General features: G+C 46.5%; 1 protein-coding gene and 1 long non-coding RNA gene across 4 annotated transcripts in view; one reads left to right on the forward strand and one right to left on the reverse strand.

The window, feature by feature from the left end:
- The window catches only part of DGKD (diacylglycerol kinase delta), a 105,620-nt gene that overhangs the window by 42,555 nt on the left and 47,253 nt on the right, over positions 1-15,812 (reverse strand). Inside the window, exon 1 of one of the 3 annotated variants that reach the window (XM_073217966.1) lies at positions 4,725-6,368. The exons of the other annotated variants lie outside the window; for them this stretch is intronic. The gene's annotated coding sequence lies outside the window, so the exon portion shown is untranslated. Of the gene's footprint in view, positions 1-4,724; positions 6,369-15,812 lie in introns of those variants that run through there. 3 annotated transcript variants of the gene reach the window in all.
- Positions 102-4,820, forward strand: LOC118968203 (uncharacterized). The gene is made up of 3 exons (XR_005055730.2): positions 102-733; positions 1,120-1,239; positions 4,684-4,820. It is a non-coding gene; the product is annotated as an uncharacterized lncRNA (long non-coding RNA).

Below are 15,812 nucleotides of genomic sequence, written 5' to 3' on the forward strand. Positions count from 1 at the left end.
AGCCAGCAAGCACTCTTCTCCAGCCAAACACTAGGGGAGAAGCGGCCCCACGCCCACCTCGCCAGGCAGGAAACAAGGTGCTCCAGCACCCTGCCAGCTGGTGTCCAGGAACGGTCACACAGATTCATCTGTGCTTGCTGGCTACAGCCCATCAGTGTCGGGACACAGAGGAGAGGAAGCACAAGAGAAGGGCTTCCACATCACAGCCACAAAGGCAATGCTGACTAAAATCACAATGCAGTGTTACCAAGGCCTCCTCGATGGTTACACGGCACAGTGACGCCAAATGCTGGAGAGGATGAGGAGAAACCGGCTCCCACTAGTGGGAAGGTAAAATGGTACGGCCACTCTGCACGACAGTTGGCTATTTCTTAAAAAACCAAACAGGCAACTACCGTGTGACCCAATAATTCCACTCTTGGGCATTTACCCCAAAGAAATGAAGACTTCTGCTCACACAAAAACCTGTCCATGAATGTTGATAGTAGCTTTATTTGTAATCACCAAAAACTGGAAACAACTCAGATGCCCTTGAGTGGTAAACGATTAACCACATTGTGGAGCACCCGTTCCATGGACTACTATTCAGTAATAAAAAGAAACATCGGCCTACAACAACCTGCGGGATCTCCAGGAGTCATGCTGAGTGAAGACAGCCCATCCCCAGAGGCTACATGCCACCGATCCCATTCACGGCACATTCTGGAAGACAGAATTACAGAACTGAAGAAGTGTGAGTGGTTACCAGGGGTCAAGGGTGGGAGTGGGTGTGGCTCTGAAAGGGCAGCCCAGGGATCCCTGTTGAGATGGAAATATTCTGGGCCCTGGCACTGCCAAGATGCCGTCCTGGCAGTGATGCTGCATGCCGGTGCTGCAAGAGGTTACTGCTGGGTGGGGGGTTCCTGGGTAAGGGCACAGAGGGCCTCTGGACTATGTCAGTTCTGCGTGAAAATATGATCTCAAAATAAAAGTTACCACAATCAACATCTTCTAACAGCTAATGTGTTTAGATTGGGAAAATTGGGAGTTAACCCAGAACAATGCTGTATTTTTTTAAAGACAAGGGCACCTGTGGTCTGACGCCACACAAATTAGATGTGCAATCTTATCTTGTTACAGTCATTTATGGATACTGCAAACTCCAGAAGCACCTGACTTGCCAAGGAAACACCATGTGGACACGCCTTTGGTACACACTCTCAATGAAAACCAATCAGATCCTTCGGAACGCATGACCAAGTAAGTGCACACAGGGTCCCAGGGCTCACTGCTACGGGGCGGAGACACGGGGCCTGGGACTCGAGCCTGCACAAGACAGAGGTGCGCCGGAAATGGCAGGACTCGCTTCTACATACAGCAGTGCTTGAGGAATCAGTGAGGCAACGTCTCACGTCCGCGGTGAACACAGGACGCCAGAACCACAGGCCTGCCCTCCACAGCATGCACTTCCTGGGTGGGCAGACCCCAGCACCCTTCAACACCAGGTGCACTCTGGGAACACCCAGAAATGCTGCCAAGACAAGTGGGACCCCCAGCTCCAGACCCACAGATCTCACCACCCACCAGACAGGCCCTTCCTGGGTCCCACTCACTCACCTAAACCTGACCTCCCGCCAGCCAGCCCTGGGCGCTGCCAGGTGTCCCACCACGCCCTCCGCTTCATGCCTCTCCTGCGCCCAACACTCATCTTCAGGCCCCACGTTCCTCCTTTCTTCTCAGAAATAAATTCAGACAGTCTTTCATTTACACCTACAGTCAAGATCCCTGCTGCCACGGAGCACAGAGGCAAACGCAGACAGGAAACGAGTACTATAATAAAGAAGTGAATTATACAGCATGGAGAGGACTAGCTGGTGATAAGTCTATGGAAAAAGAAAGAGGAGAGAAAGGTCAGAGGGTCAAGGTAGGCCTCACTGGAAAAGACTGGAAAGGAAGAAGCAGGCAACGGCCTGAAGCAGGAGTGGAGGGAGCCTGGGGAGAGGAGCCAGGAGGAGCCTGGAGACGCAGCAGGCACCCAGACGAGCTCTGGCGGCCACTCCAAGTGAAACGGGGAGCCACGGGGCATTTGTGCAGAAGGCTGACATCTGACTTAGGTATAAAATGCATCATTCCGGTTACTTATTGAAAACTGAGCAGAGGGGCAGGGCAGAAGTCAAGACAGCTCTTGGGACCGTGCTTAGCAATCCCCCAGCGAGAAAAAGGGAGCGGCTGCCCTCCCAAGAGTCCTGAAGGAACAGGGTTTCCTGAGAGACAGGAGGGGGAATGAGACAGAGAGGCGCCCACAAGCACCACTTCTCTGCTGGGAGACGCAGCTGCCATCGGGGATGGGAAGGCTGTGCACAAGCCTTGCAGCTGCGGGTGGGAATCAGCAGCTCCATTTTGGACGTGCAGAGGGCGAGGTGTCTATCCAAATCTTTGACCATATCCAGTGTCTTATCTCAGTCTCAAGGTCTTTACCTTACCATAAGCCTGGCTACACTAAAAACAGGAATGAGATCACTCCTAAGTTACTACTGCTAGTGGTCATTTACAAAAATTAAGTTCAGGAGAGCAATTTGACAACATGCCATCAAGCTCAAGATGTGCACACCCGGCAATTTTACCCCGGAAACACACACTAGAGAAACTCAGGCCCATGTGCCCAGGAAGACAGTATAAGAATGTCTGTGACAGCACTGACTACCATGGTGAAATGTGGGAAAACGTTAGTCAACGCTGGGACCCTTTATGCGCTGGACCACTACGAAAGCCACGAAAACTAACCACCGAGCACTGTGACCCCAACTCGAGCTGCCCTGGCAAAGAGTTCATACCCCACACCCCAGAAGTTCTGATTTAATTCCAGGAATCAGGAATCAGTTATATTAAACCTTGAACCACTTAGCTAAAGGCAGGTGAATCCACATGGATAATCCTTGGAAACACAAAGCTGGGTGAGAAAAGCAAGTTGCGGGAGATAGATACATGGTATAATGCCATTTATTTAAAAGTTTTAAACTGGCTAAGCAATACTACATACATATTGTTTATTCCTACATCTATGAGTAGAGAATGCATTAAAAAACATGCAAACAAATGATAAAACACCGAAGTCAGAATGGGGTGCCTCTGGGGAGGGAGGTCAGGAGGGGACTAGGATAAGAAAGGGAACACAAGACTCAAGTATATCCATTATGTTTCTTTCTCAGGCTGGAGGTGTATGTAGTTGTTCATTATGCTACTTTTCAAATGCCTAATAACGTTTTAAATGTTTAATGTTTTGGTACTAAAATACACTAAATACCCAAGCCAGAACAAGAGACACACATAATATGTCTTGTATGTATAGTTTATAGTTCATTGTGTTTACATATACATATGTATAAATGTATATATACACATGTATGGTATGTAGTTTATTGCATTTTACAGTATAAATATATAGTTGCCTTGCATTTAGTTTAGCCCCACTGAAGGGAATGGAATAGTCAGCTTGAAACCATGCCTACAGGGGATTCTGCTGGTGACTGGTGCACTGATGCCCTGCTCTAGGTGCCCATCCCTGATGGTTACAGACCCCCACCCCTCCGTCTCCACTGGCTGCCATGTATTTCATGGCAGACACAAGTGTTCTCAATTTGCCTCCCAAATTTCTCATCCTAAAACAGATTCCTGAACCGTAAAGAGCTGGCTGAATGTATGAAAATAATGCTGGTGTGCTTTAGGAAGGGTGGACCGGGGAGGTACTAGCCCGAGCGCTGGAAGGAAGCTTGTAGAGACCAACAAAACCCTCTTCCACACCCCCCTTCCATGAATCACCTCCCTTCTGGCAGCTGCCAGAAGCTAACATCAAGCCCTAGAAACTAACTTTTTGAGGCTTCTCAAAGCACGCTGAGACGTGTCCTGCGGCTCAGGACAAGCCAGCTCAGTAAGCCTTCATACGAGGTGTGGCAGAGGTTACAGTACAGCAGAGCATTAGAGCAGGCTGAGCTACCAGAGAGGCACTGATACAAACGACTTGCCTTTCTAGGCCTCAGCTTCTTAACCTGCAAAATTGGTGTCAGTGCCTGCCCCTCGGGGCCACTCAGTGAGTGAATGAGAGAGGCCACAATTGCTGTTGGCAGCGGGAGCCATCACCGCTGTCCCCGGCAGGAAGGTGCTGGTCCGCAGGCCAGCACATGGCAGGGCGTACGAGGTAATGCATGAGAGCAAATGGTTGGCTCCCCAGCTGCTCCTGCAGCAAGCTGACAGTCAGAGCAGACATCTGGACACAGGGGACCAATCGGCCCATGTGAGTGTCTGGTCGGCACCTGCCTGAAGCTGAAGCACTGGCCAACACCACTAAGAAAACCACCTGTGTCCACAGCAGTTCCAGGAAGGAGTGAGCACCCGCCTGGGCAGACTCCCAGGCTCCGCAGAGCTTGTGGCGGGGTGAAATTGCTCCTGACAAAGCTCAGACTATGGGAATTCATCACAGAGAAGCTGATCCTGACGGCAGGCTTTCTGTCTGGCCAGGTGGGGACCAAAATCTGTTGCTAACATGTGGGTGACGCTGCACCACAAAGCCTGCAGCTTTAAAAACCCCAGCCTTCCACTTCTAAGAAATACAAGACAAAAATCAATGCCCTTGAAACGCTTACAATAATTTCCAATTCCTTCCCCTACTTCATTTTAAATCCTCACATTTGTAACTTCTTCACACAGCTCCAGTGGCCTTATCACCCACCATCACCTGGAATTCTTACCTGCCACTCTGCCCTCTTTCAGAACATTTCCAACTGCTAAAATGGACCAGAACTGAAGGGGCCCAGCAGAAACAAAAAACAAGTTTTAAAAGCGACAGACAAGAGCCTGTATATCGCCAAAGCAGACCAGGGACGCCGGAGTATGCATCAGCACCGCCCGCTCGGCCACTGACCACAGAGGAGCAAGGGGCAGCCCCCAGGCAGGACTAAGGCCTGGAGATGTGCTCTGCTAAATATAGCTCCCCGGCCTGTGGGCTTAGAAAGGTGGCCGACAGTAAGCATCTGACACGCTGGGTAATTTCTGTCACTTCCTGTTACTCACATCCTGCTGTTCTCATGCTGCCCAAGCACTGGGTTCGCAGCACACGAATCCCTACCTTGAAGCCCCCTGAGACCAGACTATTCAAAACAGCTGGGATGTGCGTAGACAACGGACTTCCTTGCGGTGCTGTATGAAACACAAAAATAGATACCACCATGCAAACAAGGCTCCTGGACGCCCCTGTGCAAAAGCAGCCCCAGAAAGAGGCCCCGCCCTCCAGGCACTCCACATGCTGCCCGGCCCCAGAGCAGAGCCCCGGCTGAGCGCCAACTGAACACCCTTCTCTCTGAAGCTGTACTCATCTCCGGCCTTGGGGCAGCTGCCCAGCACAGCTGCTGGACCTGCCCGGGGGCCAGAGCACACAGGCAAGGCCAGGCCCTCTCGGCCGCGCCCCACTTCCCAGCCCTCCTGAGGACACCAGACACCAGGAACTCGGGATGCCCGGGCAGGGAGCAGAGCCAACGGGCCCAGAGGCTAGACCCGCATGTAATAAATAACCTATCAGAAGACAGATTTTTTTAAAGAACAAAAAGTAAAAGTTATACCTAAAACTGAAACATGATAATATTTGAGGTTATTCATCTATTCAATATTTCAACAGTGCTTCATTAAGCTTTGATATGTGTTCAATGGTAAACCTTAGAGATTACAGACCAGCCCAAGAAGAGGTGGTGGAGGGGGTGCCACTACCCATGAAGGGCAACCCAGTGTGGGAGGGATGCCCCAGAGAGTGGCTCCCCAACGGCAGGTGGGAAACAGGAGGCCAACACATAGGAGGCAAAACACACAAACAAACCCCCCACGCTTCCAGCAGCAAACCCCTACAAGTAGGCTGCATCTCCAAACACCAGGAGCAGTGAAACGCATAAAGGCGTGACCACACAACAGCACACCACATGGCATTTCCTTAAAGAATGAGGAGAGTGCATATTTATGGACTCATGGGAGGACACAAATGTTCATAATATAAATTTAAAAAGCAGGTTATACATTAATATGTATAACCAATCCCACTTTTTGTGAAACTAAAGTGTATTTACTCATATTAATAGGGAAACACTTAAAAAATGATTTGCCTTTATTAGGGTTTTTCAACCTCAGTACTATTGACATTTGGGGCCGAATAATTCTTTGTTGTCCCCCGCAACACTGTAGGGTGTCAAGTGGCATCCCCGGGCATGCCAGCAGAAGGCTCTTCACCCCACCAGTTTGTCATAGCCCAAAATGCTCCCAACTGCCAAACGTCCTTTATGGGCAGATCTCACTTCCCCCTCCCATCCCTGTCGGGAACCACAAATCTCTGTAATAGTATTTACACCTACGAGCTCTGCGATCAGACTTCCGAGTGCTTTATGTTTGTTTTGATTATGTGTACTTCTTTATAATGAAACATATTGTTTGTGTTAAAAATAATACAATAAAAAATAATCTTTTATATAAAATAACAATCTTAGCATCAGCACCACATTACAGGCATTTATAATGAAGTATCTGAATTGCTGCAAACCCTCACCTTCTGCAGAAGTACACAATAAAAATACTAAGTTTGGGGAGAAAAGAGCTGGGGCCAACCGGCTCCAACCTATGCAACGTTGTAACCGAGCATTAAACAAACAACAGCAATCCTAATAAAACTCTAGTGCAAATTTTTAAGGTGGTGAAGAAATATTACAGTAAATATAGAATTTACCTTTTAAAAGAGGGAAGGAGCCCGATGGATGGAGTTGCTGCGGCTAGGTCAGGGAGATGGGCAGAACGCACAGGGCTCTAAGGTGCAACAAGCACTTCCAAGGCAGGGCCTCGGGCTCCCGGGGCTTCCCCGGGCTCCCCCCTGGCGGTCACTCCTGCAGCTCGTAGCATCCTCCGCTTTCAGCTGCTCGGTCAGAGCACTTTTTGTTAGAGCAGTAACAGCAGAAAGGCCTATAACTGCATCTCCCTCTTGGCTACTGCCCAGAGGGAAAAAGCAGCTCCCAGTCATCAGCTCAAACACCTAGGATTATCATTATGTCAGAGGTCATGAAATCTAAAGGACAGACCCCTGGCAGTGGGTATGGACGCCAGGGGGATGAAGAAGAATAGGGAAGCTCTGGCAATCTTAAACTGGCCACCACCATGTTGTCGTGATTTACTTTTCTGTGGGACTAATGGATGGCACATTCACATCCACCCACCCAAGTGCACCTACAGAAACATTACAGTTAACGAGTATCAAGGGAAGGAGGAAGCTCATAACCTCTGCAGCACAAGGCCCGCCAGGCACTTTTCTGATCAGTTAAGGTCAAGCTGAGAGGCACTAAGCCTTCCCAGAGCAAGTGGCCCACGGTTAGAAGGCCTGCTCCTGCTCGCTCACCAGGTGTGCCCCCAGGAAGAATCTTGGGCACACCTTTAACTGCGGCGCTCATGTCAAGGATCTTTACACGTCCAATGCTTCTGGTGAATGAGTAAAAAAAAACACATGGACTAGCTACAGGCAGCATGCTGTGGAGCCAGAATACAGACGGACAAAATGCCAGGCAAAGGGGACAAGAAGGTTTACAAAGATTTCTGGAAGGGCATTTTTATACTACATCACTGTGCAAAGGAAACAACAACACAAGATTTAAAAAGCAGGACACACAGAGCCTGAAAAACTGGAAGCTGACAGATCAGGTTGTGGGATTCAGGGGTTTTTTATTTCCTTCTGGTTTTCTGTATTTTCCAAATTTTCCACAGCAGAAAGTATTTTAACATATACCTATGGCATTTTTTTTGCCATAAAAGGTCAACATGTGGGACAACAAAAACTTCTAGCTGCCTAGACAAGCAGCTAGAATTTTCTCCTTCTTCCATCCAAACTGAGCCTGTTGTTCCCGAGGGCCTCTGAGCCTGGCCGACGCTACCCCTGAAGCAAGGGACATCACTGGGGGCAGCTCCCAGAGAGGAGGAAGCCCTGGAGACCACGCAGGCCTGGCCCATGTCCCCCCTGGCCCCACGCAAAGACCTGAGAGAGCAAGTCCGGGGTCTCTGCTGACCGTCCAGCTCCATGCAGGCCCAAGACTGCGGGCCCTGGTCTCTTCAAGGGCAGACAGACAAACCTCTACCTTATATAAACTTGTTACCTGGGTTTTCTGTTAAACATCCCAAACTCAATCTTAACCAAGACACCATTCTCGTCCAATCTTGACTGAGACGCCATCCTCATCATCACACAGAGAGGAAAACCAAGGCACAGAAATGGAGTCCTCTTTATCCTCCAGGTAAACAATTTATTTGCCTAACAGAGTAACAGTAAGGTTGGAATAATAACACTGCAAACCTCAGGACGTAAGTCAGGACAGGGCAAACGACAGACTTTAAATGAAGTTTTACAGGAACACAGCCACACCTATTCATTTACATATTACCCGGGCAGCTACATACGGACAGAGAGAGAGACCCTACAAACCGCAAGACCTAAACTATCTGGCCCTCGACAGAGGTTTGCTGTAATCCCTGACAGAAATGATTTCCTTGCATCCTTATTAGAAAGATAGCTATAATTATTGCCATATATACCTTATGAAGAACATAAAAAGAATTTGATGTGGAGGTGTTAATGCAATGGGATACATAAAAGATGTAATTTGCACCTTGTCCGTCCTTTCTACCTCTGACTCACAAAGGAGGGGTCTCTGTTCTGTTCTCAGAGGAACCCAAGTGCCTGGCAGGTAGCACATGTTAACTGAACTCTTCCCATTTATGTGAAGACTCACCACTGAAAAGTGTGTATGTATGTTCACACTAAGCAATTTAGGATGGAAAACCTTGCAAAAGTGATGGCCACTACAGCAAGGTATGCTTCAGCATAAGCCCCTGACACATCCCACCTGGTGCATATGGAATGTGCCCTTGTGGTTTGCCCAGTGGACTGAGTCCCGCCTTCAGCTTCCCTGTGACCCAGTCTGGGAGCTAAACCGTCCGGGATAACGCCCATGCCCACTGCGGTCACACTGCTCCGTGCTGTGTGAGGCAGCTCTGGAGTCGTGCTCCTGGCAGAGAACGGGGCCTGCGGGAGCAGCACCTGCGCCGTGGGGCCTCTCAGCCCCCTACCAGCCCCTTGGCAGGGAACCTGGTGGTGCGACGGCCCCACCTCTCCCAGGCAATCCACCGGGCAAGATCAAAGGGACAGTCAGCTCCTCTCCCCCAGAACCAATGCTCAGGAGAACATCTCCAGACATGCTACTGTCACACTGAAAAGAAGCCAACCACCATGATGTGAAGGTTTCAGAGGGGACTGCTGCCAGGCACATGACTGTGCCCGGGACACGGGTGACCATCTGTTCCAAACCCGCTCACACAGTGGGAAATGGATGTCCAGAGAGAACATGCCTTCCCAAGGCCGCACTGAATGCGGGAAGCAGAGCAGGAGCCAGACGACAGCTGGCCAACTCGTCCCGGCCAGGGTACGTCCTGGTCCGTGGAGCTCCCTCCTGAGGGATGGAGTGCCCACCTGACAACTCGCATGGGCAGGGGTACTGTGGGTGCCAGCACTTGGCCTAGGCACTCTAATTAGCACGGGAGGCTGGTGTTCCCTGAATCTGAGGACCCTGGGGACCACCACAGGACCCTGGGGAGCACCACTGCTGTTCTCAGCTCCCCCCAGCCCACCTCTGCTCTAGGTGCCCAAAGACCCAGCCCCGGAGCTGCAAAGGGGAAGTGGGCACAGACCCCCTCTAGATGCTCGAGAGCTAACAGAGTAAATGGCCACAGCGGTCACGTCCTCTCAGAAATGCCCAGTCCAAATCGGGCTATCCACACTAACGCCCCAAGTAACTAATGTACTGGTCAGCTGCCGCCATCTCAGACCACATTCCCAGTCAGGTAGGTAAGTCACACACGCCTCTAGGACAATCCCTCCTCCTAATTTTAGACAGCTTACCCCTCTGCCCCGACCAAGCTTCCTGTATTTCTGTGGTATTTCAAGTATAGTTCAAAAATGAAAAGAAGTAATTTCAACCATAGGATTTACCATTTTAAGAAACCAAAACAGAAAGGTTGAAAGTATTTTTTCCCCTTGGCAAGCCCTGACTCAGAGGGTTTGTCCACCACAGCTGTGGACGCTGAACAGTCACGGTGGGAGCGCACGGCATGTGGGCCGGTGGAGGCCAGCTGGTCTGACCCAGGGGCCACCTCCCTGTGTCACAGCCGTGATACGTCCCATGTGCACAGAAGAGACAGAAGAGCTTCCCAGAGATGTCAAGCAATGGCAATATCACCACAACAAACCAATTAACCCAGCAAATATTTACAGAATGCCTACTTTGTGCCAGGCATGGTTCTGGGGCGCTGGGATGGAGAAAGTCAAGAAGCCCCGGGACATTTCTTCTCTTGCCACGTTTACACGTCTCCCTCCGACAAACAGAAAGTGAAGGGAAAAAAAGAACAAAAAAATCTGAACGGCCTATATTCACTAAAGTTTTTTATTTATCTTCAAAAATTTCAAAAGGTATTATCAAAAATCTTCCCTAAAAGAAAATTACACACCCAGACAGTTTCACTGGTAAAGTCTAGCAAAAATTTAAGAAAGAACTAGCACCAAACTTTATCAGAAAATAGAGGGGCGAACAATGACCCTCTTTATTTTATGATGCTAGTTTCTATGTTTGATAAAGCCAGCTAATCTAAGTACCAAAATCTGACAAAGACAAAAGAAAGAAAATTATAGATCAGTGTCTTTCATGGATAGAGATGTAAAAATCCTTAACAAAATAACAGCAGATTGAATCCAACAATAAACAAGAAGATAACACATCATGAGTAAATATGGTTTGTCTCAGGAATACAAGGTTGGTTTAACATTTGAAAATCAATTTCATTTGCCCTTACGATCACTTCAACAGTTGCAGAAGAGCATTTGACAGAATTAAACACCCATTCATAATAAAAACTCTCAACAAACAAGAAAATCCTCATGCTGTTAAAGGGTACATACCAAACACATACTCAACAGTGAAAAGCTGAATTGTTTCCTGTTACAACTGGAAGAAATGAAAGGATTCCTGCTTTCACTGCTCCCATTCAACATCGTACTGGCAGTCCTAGCTTGTATAATAAAGCAAGAAAAAGAAAAACAAGGCATTTGGGTCATAAAGAAGTAAAGCTGTCCCTGTTTGAAGATGAGATCACTGTTTATATGGAGATTTCTGGAAGAATCTACAAAACTACTACTAGAACTAGTAAGTTATAGTCCAATGTTAGAAAATCCATTGTATTCTTATATACTTGCAGCAAATAGGAACTTAAAAAATTTTCATTTATTTAATAGGAACAAAAAACATAAACTACATAGGAATGAACCTAACAAAAGACATCGGAGATATCTACACTGAAAACTACAAAACTTTCCTGAGAGAGATTAAAGACCACAACAAAAACAGTTGTATCATGTTCATGGAAAAGTTCAATGTTATTAAGATATCAATTCTTCCCCAACTAATTTATAGATTCAATGCAATTTTATTTTCACTGAAGTATATTGATATACAATCTTATGTTGGTTTCAAATGTACAACACAGTGGTTTAACAGTTACCAATATTATTAAATTCTCACCTCCTCTGGTGCTGTTACTATCTGTCAACAAAGAAAGCTGTTACAGAATCAAATTCAATGAAATTTTAATCAAAATGCCAGCAGGCCTTTTTTGTAGATATTGACAAGTTATTTTTTTTAATTTACATGAAAATGCCAAGGGCTTAAAAATAACCAAAGTAATTTTAAGAAAGAACAAAAGTTAGGGATTTGCTCCGTCTGATATCAACACTTACTGTGAAGTTAAAGTAATCAAGAAAGTGTGGTGTTAAGGTCAGGGTAGACATGTAGATCAATGGAACAGGACAGAAAGTCTGGAAATAGACTCACAATATATTTTTATTCTTTAAAGATCAGGGTGAACCTTTCTCTGAATAACTAGAGTTGACCATATAGTCTATCATCCAAGCCAGGAAGCCTCTGAAAGCCAAAGCAGGTACTAAAAACAAAGGTGTCAAAGTTAATGCAATGGGGAGAGGAAAGTCTCTTCGGCAAATATTGCTGGAAAACGTGCATATTCATATGGGAAGAAACTGAACTTCAACTTTTACTTCATACTACATAATACACAAAAACTAACTATACATCAATCATAATCCTAATTGTAAAACCCAAAACTATAAAACTTCTAGAAAAAAAAAACCTTTACAATGCTGAGGCAGAAAAAAGTTTCTTGAATAGAACACAAGAAGCATGAACCATAAAGAAAAAAGTTTCACCAAAAAGGAAGACTTGGTCCTTCTAAAGATGCCATTAAAAAATGGCAAGCCACAGACTGGGAAAAACATTCAAAATACATGTAGCACACAAAGGACTTATGTACAGAATACATAAAGAACTCTTAATGACACCATTTGTCATCAGGGAAACAAATTAAAACTGCCATGAGATACCACTGCATATCTATTAGGACATATAACATAAAAAGACGGACCGCACCAAGTAGTGGTAAGGATGTGGGGCAGCTGTGAAGGGCCTCTCACGTACTCCTGGTGGAAATGTAAACCTCCAAGCACTTGGAAAACAGCTGAACAATTCCTTTAAAAGTTAAATATACATCTACTGCATGACCCAGCATCTCTGCTCTAGGTATTTACCCAAGGGTAATGAAAACATATGTCCACACAAGATTTGCATATTAATGCTAATGGCAGCTTTATTTGCAATAGCTCAAAACTGGAAACTACTAAAATGTCCACCAACAGGTAAGGAGATCAATAAATTGTAGAAAAAGAACAAATTACTGATACACCCTACATGAAAAATTTCAAAGTCATTATGCTGAGCCAAAGAAGCCAGACATTAAACAAACAAACAAAAACATACTACCATTATTCAATATATATAGGATTGTAAGAAATGCAAACTAATCTGCAAACACAGAAAACAGATCCATGTTTGCCCAGGGAGGGCTGAGAGAGGATGGATCGCAAAGAAACTTTCAGAGAGATGGAAATGTTTGTTATCCTGACTGTGGTGACAGTTTTAACTGTGTGTGTGTGTGTGTGTGTGTGTGTGAAAACTCATCAAGCTGTACACTTTAAATAGTGCAGTTCATCGTACAGCAATTATGCCTCAACTAAGTTATAAAAATATTTTTAATGTTAACATATCTTAGTGAAGTGGAATATTCTTTAAAGATCAGGGAGAACCTGTCTCTGAATAACTAGAGTTGACCATATAGTTTATCATCCAAGCCAGGAAGCCTCTGAAAGTCAAAGCAGGTACGAAAAACAATTTATGGGTGTTAAAAACTCATCTACAACAGGGCGTGTGAACTGACAGTGCCCTGACACACCAGCACAATGGCTTTCGGAACAACAAATGCCCAGTCTATTCCTTGGTGTCATTAGATACTTCTTGCATAAAGCAAACCTTACAATTCACTCCTTCGAGGACAGAGACCAGAGCTGGCAACGACCTGGAGTATCAGCTATGCCTGGGCCCTTATTTCCCAGTTAAGAAAGTGGACTTGGTTTTCAGTGTTGGGGGCAGGAGAGATGCCAAGGCTCCTGCCTCTATCTCTTCAGCTCCTCCAAGGATGGGGTAGGGGTCACCCCCACTCCTATTTTCCGAATGTCTAATTGCACTGATCCACTGCCTTCAGACCTTCGCAGGCAGTGAACAATTAGGGAACAGAGAAGATGAGGCCCTGACATTAACCAGCTTTTCTAATGCAAGTCCAGCAGGGACAGAGGTGAGCCTGGGCATGGCCTGGGAGGGGCTCCGCGTGGGCAGGGGCTCCCAGCCTATCTCAGCACCTCTGCACCTGAGTGAGGGCTTCAGCTTCAGCTAAACGTCCTGTACACAACTAGTACAACAGCTCCTACAGTCCTCCTCCAAAAAGGCAGGTGGGGGGCAGGGTCACATGTTTCATTTTTGAGTTTACATTTCAAACCAGGTGCTTCAGCTGTGGAGGGGGAGGGATTATTGTCTCAATAAACAGCACAGTCTCCCCACAACAGAGCAGCGACTTCTCTTAATTGGATAAGTTGTTTTAAAGGAAATAAAAAGATCCTACCACTGTCTACTCTGAAATACCAGGTTATTCTGGGATAGGAAAGTAGGGGTTTTTTAAGCATAATATCCTACAGAATGACACCATTTTCCTAACTTACAAAGGGAAAAAACAGACTGAACTTGGCTCAATCATGTATGTAACATATTAAATGAAGAATACTGGGTAAAGAATAACTGAAATTATTAATTTCCCAGACACCCTAAAAAATTTTCAGTCAAATCCACATATCTTCTCCACTGTTCCTCAAAGAACTCTTATAAAAAAGAACCATAGTCAAACTATATTCCCTCAACTGTGCATTCTTTTGTTTCCTCTATCATTAGTAAACAAAGACAATAGAAGTATTAACAATCGCCTCCCCCGCCCCCACTCTCTCTCTCTCTCTCTCTTTCCTGGAAATGGTTTAGATTTCCCAAATGCAACCCCTCCTCAGCAATAACACACAGCCCAGACAGGGAACAGCGTCCTCTCCCACCCCCAATTCTAAATACACTTAACAGACACCACGGCTGGTTCTACCACTCACCAGCCAGCCTGAAGACAGTGGCCTCTCCCGCTGCCAGCTTGGAGCAGCTCTAGGAACCGAGTCCTGAGCCCGCACGTGGAGAACCTGGCTCCAGAACCAGCTGTGCCACGGGAGCAGGTGCTGCCTTCAGCAAAACCCCACACTCAGCAAACACAGCACCAGTTCGGCTCGACTCCTGCTTCTTCCTGCTTCTTGAAACTGAGCACAGAGTGGATCACAGAGCACGGGATTCCCTGGATCAGCTTCCTTCTACAGCTATTCTCCCTGTACCGCTACCATCCAAGGCATGTTTTAACAATAACAGCATTTAATTCTCTAAGCACCTACTATGCGCCAGGCGCCTGCCTCCCCCTGCCCCCCTACGTGCTAGGTAAAGCTACAGGTGTTGAGAAGTTGAGATCCGACAGTTAACAGCTGGCATGGCCAGGACGTGGGGTCACGTTCTTCTGGAGGCCTGCACAAGAACCAGGGGGGTGCCTGCTCATGGCAGGAAGCCCAAATGGCTGGAGCTGCTGTCCCAATAGGGGGCTTCCTGTCTGGCATGGCTTCCAGCTCGGGAGGACTCCTGGGACAGCCCCAAACCATGAATACGACTCTCCCCATCCCAGACCCAGGCCGGCAGTCACAGAAATTGGGTAGTTTTTCCATGCAAGGAAACCTGCCAATGATATATATAGCTTTTCCTCTTTCTGAGCCAAAGTGACTGGCGTAGGGTTTTTGCCCAGGAAATATCTGAGCTCTAAACAAGCTGAGAAGGAAAACTGATGTTGAAATCTGGATAAAGGTCATGGTTCCTCACCAAAGGAACAGCCCTGCCCACCCCACAGGCTGACATCTGCTGGAAATAGCTGAGAAACTCAGGTTTACATTTTCACCCCATGCAGGCTCACTAAGGAACTTTGATTCATTCAAATATGAATGCCAAATTGATGAGATTTAAAACAAGTGAAAATATTACTTAAGTCCATTACATAGCTTCCTTTCTATGTAGAGTTATCGGGCTATAACTACTAATAAACAGGAAAAATAAAATGTAAAGGGAAACCAAATTAGTTAAAAATATAAAATAATTAAACACAGGCATCATATTTTTAATTGCATTCGATTTCCTTTACATTTGTTTTTAGTAGTTATCGCCTGATAACTCGGAAGGATAATAACTCTTTCCTGG

This window comes from Manis javanica, chromosome 12 (assembly GCF_040802235.1).
Source record: "Manis javanica isolate MJ-LG chromosome 12, MJ_LKY, whole genome shotgun sequence".
Classification (NCBI taxonomy): domain Eukaryota; kingdom Metazoa; phylum Chordata; class Mammalia; order Pholidota; family Manidae; genus Manis; species Manis javanica.